Genomic DNA, 7,764 nt, shown 5'->3' on the forward strand with positions numbered 1-7,764 from the left:
GAAGATACTCAAGGTCATTAGTCAACAGGGACATTCCGATGGAACCACAATACAATATCACTGCGCAAGGAAACAACCAGAAAGGGGCATGTGGAAACTTTCTGCCGTGATGGAAATGTTCTGTGCGTCCTAATTTGCGTAATGGTTGATGGAAACGCTCTACATATCTTCATCCGGGTGGTGGTCACGTGGATGTATAGGTTCGTCAAAATCCACCAAGCTATACATTTAAGTTCTATGCATTTTACCGTGTGTAAAATCTCCCTTGCCCACCCCACCCCCAAACCCTAAATCCTAATAATGAGCAGAAATTGGCCTTGGAGAGGGGGAGAGCAGCATTCCAGGAGGAAGGAAACTCATTCGGGGCACCTGGGTGGCTCAGTCGGCGAAGCATCTGACTTCAACTCAGATCATGATCTCACGGCTCACGGGTTTGAACCCCGCATCGGGGTCTGTGCTGACACAGCCCAGAGCCTGGAGCCTGCTTCGGATTCTGTGTCCCCCTCTCTCTCTCTCTGCCCCTCCTCCACTCGCATTCTGTCTCTCAAAAATAAATAAACATGAAACATTTTTTTAAAAAGAAGGAAACTCATTCAAGGACACCCTGGAGGTGGGAAAGAGAGAGGAGCCCGATGTGTTTGGGAGACAAGGGGAGGGGACAGCAGATGGGGCTGAGCAGGACTGGGTTGTGCCGAGCCTCCTAAGTCAGGTAAGAAGAAACAGAAAGGGTCACGTGGTCAGAAGTGCCTGGAGAACGGATAGGAGAGAGCAGGACAGGGTGTGGTGAGGCCAGCTAGACGCTTCTCCAATGATCCAGGTGAGAAATGGGGGGCTGGACTAGGACGAGGGGTGCAGGGCATGAGATTCACCATGCGGAGGCAAAGTCCTGTTTGGTGGAATGTGTACTGCAACACGAAGGAGCCATGAAAGATTGTGGCTGGGGGTCCGCGTGCACCACAAGCAGGACGGATGAGGGAGGTGGCCGGTGGTGAGTCTGGCGGGGTCCGGGTAAGGCGCATCCTACCGATCACTCAGAGAAGCCTAATCGGGTTAGTTATCTACAGTGAAGCAAATGAGCCCCAAAGTCAGTGACTTCAAGGATTAGCCATGTTAGTAGCTCATGGGTTTTGCAAACCGGACCGGGCTCTGCTGGGCTGTTCTTCTGGCCTTGTCGTCACTGATGGGTCGGCTGAGCTCCAGGCTCTGCCGGGACCCTGGCTGGGCCACGCCGTTCTCTTCCTCCTCCTCCTAACCCGTCTCAGTCAAAGTATGTCCCAAGGCCAACCTAGATTCAAGTCACCGTGCAAGGGCGACTGATGCACAGATTACTGCCGCTGCTTAGTTGCCGTGTTGACTTGGGGGAGTCATTTAACTTTCCCTGCCTCGGTTTTCTCATCTTTAAAATGGGGATACCGCTGCCACTCACCTCGGTGTCGTTGTCTGGGCTGAATAAGGTGGCACTGTCACCACCGTGGCTGCTTTTGTTACTGCAGAGATGTGTTTACTGAGCCGCTGCCCATGCCCGGTGCACTGCCCGGCCTTACTCTTCTGAAGGAAGCCCCGCCCCGCTCTCTGAAGAGAGTCAGGGAGGCCCTCCAGTCCCCACCGTGCCAGCCCGTCTGTCCCTCACCCTCGTCGTCCACTCTCCTTGTTTTCTTTTTGTTGATTAAATATGGGTCAGCATTTACGTGAGTCATAACTGTTGCCATGCCAACCAGAGAGCGTATGGGGGTGACAGCATCCTTTGCCCTGTTCCTTCGGCCTCCCCGCGCTCTGCCCCCGTGCCCGGGTGCCTATGTGTCTCTCGCCAGTCCCCTCAGGGTGATTGTCTTTGTAACACCAGCTTCCCGCCAACCAGCTTCTGAAGAGGGCGGGCAGGACCCAAGGCCAGCGAATGATCCAGATAGGTCTTAAAACTTTTTTATTTTTTAACGTTCAAAGATCCCTTAGATCTCCTTTCCACCATCCCCCATATGTTTAGCATCCATCGGCTGAGAAAATGCACAATGAAATGTTACTACGGGTTCGGTAATGCTTTTCAATGAACGTATTTTATTCATCCTTGATAGCGTGAGGAATACTGAAACATATATCTGAAAGACGCGTAATTGATTCTGATTTCAGGCCATGGTTGGCACCCTCCGCGGATTCGTAGCCTGCTGCCTTGCCATGCACTCCTCATGCGACTCCAGGGATCCCCAGGGTCCTCCGTTCACAGACAGACCAGCATCCCGCACTATCCCCTGCTGTTCTGGGGGGTGGGGTGGGGCGGTCCATGCACCCGCATCATAAGCATCTCCTGGGAGCTTGTTAGAAATGCAGGGCCTCTGGCTCGCTCTGGACCTACTGATCGGAATCTGTATCTTGACAGGACCTCCACGTGGTTCTTGGGCACATTAACATCTCGGAAGACTGATTTAATATAGACTGCTAGCGTCGCTTACAGTCAATCAACCAGTTGCTGAATGCACAGGCTTTGGAACCAGCAAAGGGAAACAAACAATAAGCAGATGAAATCCATAGTATATTCCATGATAAGAAGATCTAGGGAGAAAAGTACGTCAGGAAAGATTTATATTTGTCATTAAGGAAGGGGGACGGAGAGTGCACGGGGGGGGTGGGGATCGTTTGTACGGTGGCCAGAGAAGGCCCTGGTGTAGAGTCACTTGCCGTGGAGACCGGAGGGAGGCGCAGAGGTGAACCATCTGGGGGAAGAACGGCCCAGACAGAGGGAACCTCGCAAAGGGCGTTGCAGCTTTCCGGAAAGATCAAATCCCCAAAGAGGGCAGCCCGTGAGTCTGCAGCAGCTGGTTTGCGATTGAGATGTTGGTGGGGGCGGGGCGGGGCGGGGGAGGCGGTGGAGATGACCGTGTGTCATCTCCGTGTGGCTCAGTGTCCCGGGTCCCTGTGGGGCAGTGGGACTGAGCTGGCTGAGACCTCACGTACGCAGAGAGGAGGAGACAGAATGGCGAAGCCCAGGGACACAGGTGGGTGTAGACACATGACTTGGATGACAGCTCATTCCTCAAGACTCAGCGCAAACATCACCTCCTCCGAGAAGCCCTCCCTGACTGATCAGGGACTCCCCTCCCTCCACCAAGACCCGCAGAGCCCCTTCCTCTGGGCGCCTCGACACCTCGCGCCCACACGATGGGCACTTGTCCGTCTTTATTTATATGCGTGTCTGCTCTAGCAGGCAGTGCTGCCCCCAAGGCGAGGTGGCTCTTATGTCAGTGCCCGGCTCAGGGCTGCCACCGGGGAGAGATTGGCTGGAAAGGGGGCTTGAGGGAGGGGGGACGGGCTGAAGAGAGGACTGGAGGCCAGAGTGGAGCTGGGACTTGGGCAGTGTGTCTGGCCTTGCTGTGATGAGTTTCCAAGAGGACTGGGAACGTGGAGATCACCCTGCAAAGATGTCAACAGCCCTGGCGTCGGGGGGGCGGGGGGCTTGCCCTCATCATGAGCAGGGGGAGTGAAGAGGAAATAGGCAGGAGAGAGACCTCCTTCCACTGCCCTGCACACGTCACTGCCTTCCTTTTACCCTCTCGAGAGTGACGCTTTGATGACGTTCCAGACTTTGGAATTTGAACGGTGGCATTAGTTACAGGGGAGTCCGATAGCTATTAACATACATTAGTGTCAATCCTGGGCGTCTTTAATGCAACCTGGAAGTGTGTGTACAAATGGGCCATGAGGGTAACCTACCAGGTGAACAGAGCCCCGCTTTTCTCACGTAAGGCTCGAGTCGTCAGCGCTATAAAATAATGATAATGATGATGACGGGCCTGCGTTGTTGGAGCACATTAAAATCAGATTAATTGGTTAATTTAAAATAACAACGCCCGTTAAGATCATTAGAAACACCTCCACTCGATTGAGTGTCCCAGCTGTAAACTTCTCACTGCTTTTCCCAGGGCCCATCGTCTCCAGACTGATGAGGCTGGATTTAACAGCCTGATCGGGAAAGCTGAATTTCAAGGCCTGCCGCTTACAGTAAGCGTTTATTGAGCACCAGCTACGTGCCACGCCCTCAGCCTGGCCTGGGGATGTGCAGAGGAACATGACAGGGCCCCGTCCCTGAGGAGCATACCTTTCCCGGGGGACACCGTCCCGGGAATGGTTAGTGACAGAGTGGTTCTAAGGCCCGGGGGCCCGGAGCCCAGACAGGCTGTTAAAGACTGTAGCCAGCACTCATCGGTACTACCCGGGATGGAGACTGTGGACACGTGGATACAATGACTGAAACCCAAGATTGTCGACTTATGTTATTCGCCACAAGGTAGAGAAGGCAGAGGAACATGCTTTGGGGGGGATGAGCGTAGAGGAGGGGACGTGGGCCATAGTTCTGGGCTCTTCTCTCTTAATACGCTCACTGTCCTCAAACCAGCAAAAGTTGTTTCAGCACCTGAACCTTCCCCTTGTTGAATAAAGGCCAAGATGACCCACCCCAACCCAAGAAGGCCCCAATCTACCAAGCGGTGGGTAGACTCACAGCATCCCTCCTTGCCAGGGTCTGGTTACCTATATTTGCTTCTGGGCCCGTGTTCCAGATTTGCACGCACCTCTCCCTGCCAGGACTGAGAAGTGAGGGAGGGTCATAGGTTTAGGGCATGGCCGGTGCAAAGGCCCTGGGGTGGTAAAAGGGTTTGCATCGTCTGGGCCCGTGGGACGTCAGGGTTGCTGAACTCTGACAAGGTAGAGACCGACCCAATGTGAGGTCAGAGAGGACCCCGTGAGAAGATTTTGGACCCCATTCTCCGGGCGACCTGGGGGGTACTGTAGAGCTTGCATTATGTTAATTCCCGATAACATTTCCTTTGTAACCAGTATCCTTCCGCCTTGCAGAGTTGAGGCCAGGATTGGAGATAGACCTGCTGACCAGTGCCGTCCAAGAAAACTTTCTGGGGTGCCGGAGACACCTACGCCTGCATTGTCCAGTATTACGGCCATTCGTCACATGTGACTCCTGAGCGGCTGAGATGTGACGAGCCCGTCCGAGGGACAGAGTGTGGCTAGACGATTTAAATGTCAACAGCCCCCGGTGGCTAGTGGCCAGCCTATTGGACAGCACAGCTCCAGACCTTTCTGTATAAGTGGGGAGGATGAGGGACTTTTGTCCCCAAGTCCCTGCTGACACATCTACCTTAGCCCTTATCTCTCCTCTCACTAGGACGCCAGCTGAGAATTGCTGGGTCAAAGGCGTGCGCACGTACAAGAGGTTTGGATTCCTATTTTCGAGCCGCTTTCCCAGAAAAGGGCCACCAATTTACTCTCCCACTGAGGTGAGCATGACAGAGAGCCGCTGAGCCACTGACAGTGTCTGTTATCTTTTCTTCTCTTTAGCCTTCCCCAGTCTTGTGCGTGTGGGTGGGTCATCCAAGAGGAGAGGTCGGAGGCAGTCTCTGTGCCTGTTCTGAGCTCTGCCCGACCTCGCCTCCTCATCCCTCACCCCCCGAAGGAGTCCCCCGTAGCTCATAAATACCCCCAAACCCATTTCCCATTTCCCAGAATGTACCCCCCGAAGGAGTCCCCCGTAGCTCATAAATACCCCCAAACCCATTTCCCGTTTCCCAGAACGTAGGAAGATGTTCTGTGATGTTCTCTCGGATCCCCAGGGCGCGGATCAGCCCTCTCTGCTGGGACAGAAGGCCCCCAGCTCGTCGCATCCCTGCCACGGGAAGAGGGGGGCTTACATTTCCCTTTCCTCCCGTGGCTCATTCCACGTTGTTGTTGTTTTTTTTTTTTCCTCTCGACATTATTTTTCAATTAACAACCCCAGATCCTCTGGATTACGGTTTCCCATTTGCCAGGATTGTTAGTGAAAATACTAACAATAATGATAAATATTGGCTGCGGCCCTCTGCTCTGCCCAGAGCCCCTGCTCTGCCCACTCGGCGTAATTAAAAAGCAAGCTGTACGGGCAAATGAAAAGCCCGGGTGCCCCCTCCAGCCTCAGAGAGGACACGGGAGGATCACGGACTCCAAATAGGCCATTAATGCTGGGTCAGAGCCACCAGCAAGTATGGAGCAAAACAAATTAAGCTCAAGTTCAAAGGAGAAGCCTAATAAATCTTGCCCAAAGCGGCTTTCACTTGGGGCCCTGAGCTGTAATTAGGGGGAGGGGGCAGCGGGAGCCAGGTTCCAGAAGACCGCACGCTCTTTCCCTTGGCTCTAAGGGCTGATTCCCGAGTCCCCCAGTGGAGGGCAGGCACCACGGCTGCCTCTCTCTTACCACTTCGGATCTCGCCCTGACCTGCCCTCTGGGGCTCCCGGGACAGCATCACCCTTTGCACATGCCAAGCTCAAGAATGCATGTTCTTTGCAGCATCCTCAGAGCGCGCCTTCCCTCCCTCCGGGTTTGCTTCTTCCCTTTACACCCTATCGCCCTCCCTCTCCTGACACCCGTCCCTTTCTCTGCCCTTCTGTGCCCCTTCCTTTGGGACAAAGCAGCTCTCCAAAGTCACCTTCCCCGGGAGCCTCTCTCCTGCCGCATCCTGCACTTTGCAGACCACGTGTCGCCTCTGATGGGGCCTCTCTGGGATCTCGGAGGAGGTGGCCCACGCTGGAGCTCTGCCTCCGAGTGACCCGTGTGATCCTCTCTCTGGTCCTCAGTGTCCCCGTCTGTATCCGCATCCGCAGAAAGGCAGCGCCCTCATAGCCGCGTTCCTAGGATTAAATGAGATTAAATGAGATAGGCAGAGGGGCCCAGCACGGAGCCAGACACGCAGTAGGCATACAACTAAAGCTCACTGAGCGAACCTCTTCACTCGCTCCTTTTCCACCGAGACCCACGGCTTGCGCGGAACATTGTTTTCTCACACTGTGTTCTTTCTTCCAGGTCTGTCTTCCCATCAGGCCGGGGTGGCCTCTGCTTCTGTGTGTCCTTCCTTTTGAGAGCTGGCATAGGGCTCTGTCTGCCAAGTTGTTGATGTTAAGAGGAGACGGGCGAGTTCTGGGGATGTGTGCCTTTCTCCGCGTCCCTGGGGAGGTGTCTAAGCATGCCTCCAGCTGGGTGGGCCTCCTCCAAGAGACCTGTTTGCAAAGGTGGCAGAAAGGGCTCCAAGACTTGCTTCTGGTTTTCAGGCCTGAGCCCTGGCCAGCACTTTTCTCCCCGAGCCCCTGAGAGATTAAAAATCATTCTCTTTCCGTAACTGTAGAATCTGAGCTTCTTCTGGGTACCCCAATCCGTGCCACACACACGATTTTCTAAAGGGCACTGTTCCCCAAATCTCGTAAGGCTCAGTCTGCCTCCTACAATTGAATCACAGGGTCTTTTAACCTTGGCTGAGAAAGCTGAACACGATCTGTATTTCTAACAATAGGGAGTTTGTTAAATAAATTATAGTGCCACGAGCACATTTATGATGTATTTTCAATGCAAAAAAAAGCAGGTTGCAAAACAGTATGTAAAGTAAGAACCTATTTTGGTTTTGGGGGAAAAAAAACCCTCAACTATATATGTATGGGCAGAAAATTGTCTAGAAGAGTATCTACCCAAATGTTAGCAATGCTTTTTGTTTTTTTTCTGGGTGGTGGCCTAACGAGGGATCTTGATTTCTTTCTTTGTGCAGATCTGTCTTTTCCGATTCGTTTACAATGAGCATATTATTTTTCTTCTGTCTCAACTAAATAAACAAATAAAGACAAGCACCACGGGTTCTCAGAGGCCTCATTTGCATACATTTGCATGCCATCCCATCAATTCCATCCATCAAAGCCCTACGCCATCAGCCTTCAAGAATGGAGGAGGCCCTGGGGCCACCAACC

The 7,764-nt window shown here is 53.3% G+C and overlaps 1 long non-coding RNA gene across 1 annotated transcript; it reads left to right on the plus strand.

Moving 5' to 3' along the window:
- The first annotated feature begins 2,149 nt into the window (after positions 1–2,149).
- On the plus strand, positions 2,150–7,173 carry LOC122233686. The gene is made up of 4 exons (XR_006211355.1): positions 2,150–2,556; positions 3,912–3,990; positions 4,843–5,279; positions 6,836–7,173. It is a non-coding gene; the product is annotated as an uncharacterized LOC122233686 (long non-coding RNA).
- Positions 7,174–7,764: the final 591 nt, after the last annotated feature.

This window comes from Panthera tigris, chromosome E1 (assembly GCF_018350195.1).
Source record: "Panthera tigris isolate Pti1 chromosome E1, P.tigris_Pti1_mat1.1, whole genome shotgun sequence".
In the NCBI taxonomy this organism is placed as follows: Eukaryota; Metazoa; Chordata; class Mammalia; order Carnivora; family Felidae; genus Panthera; species Panthera tigris.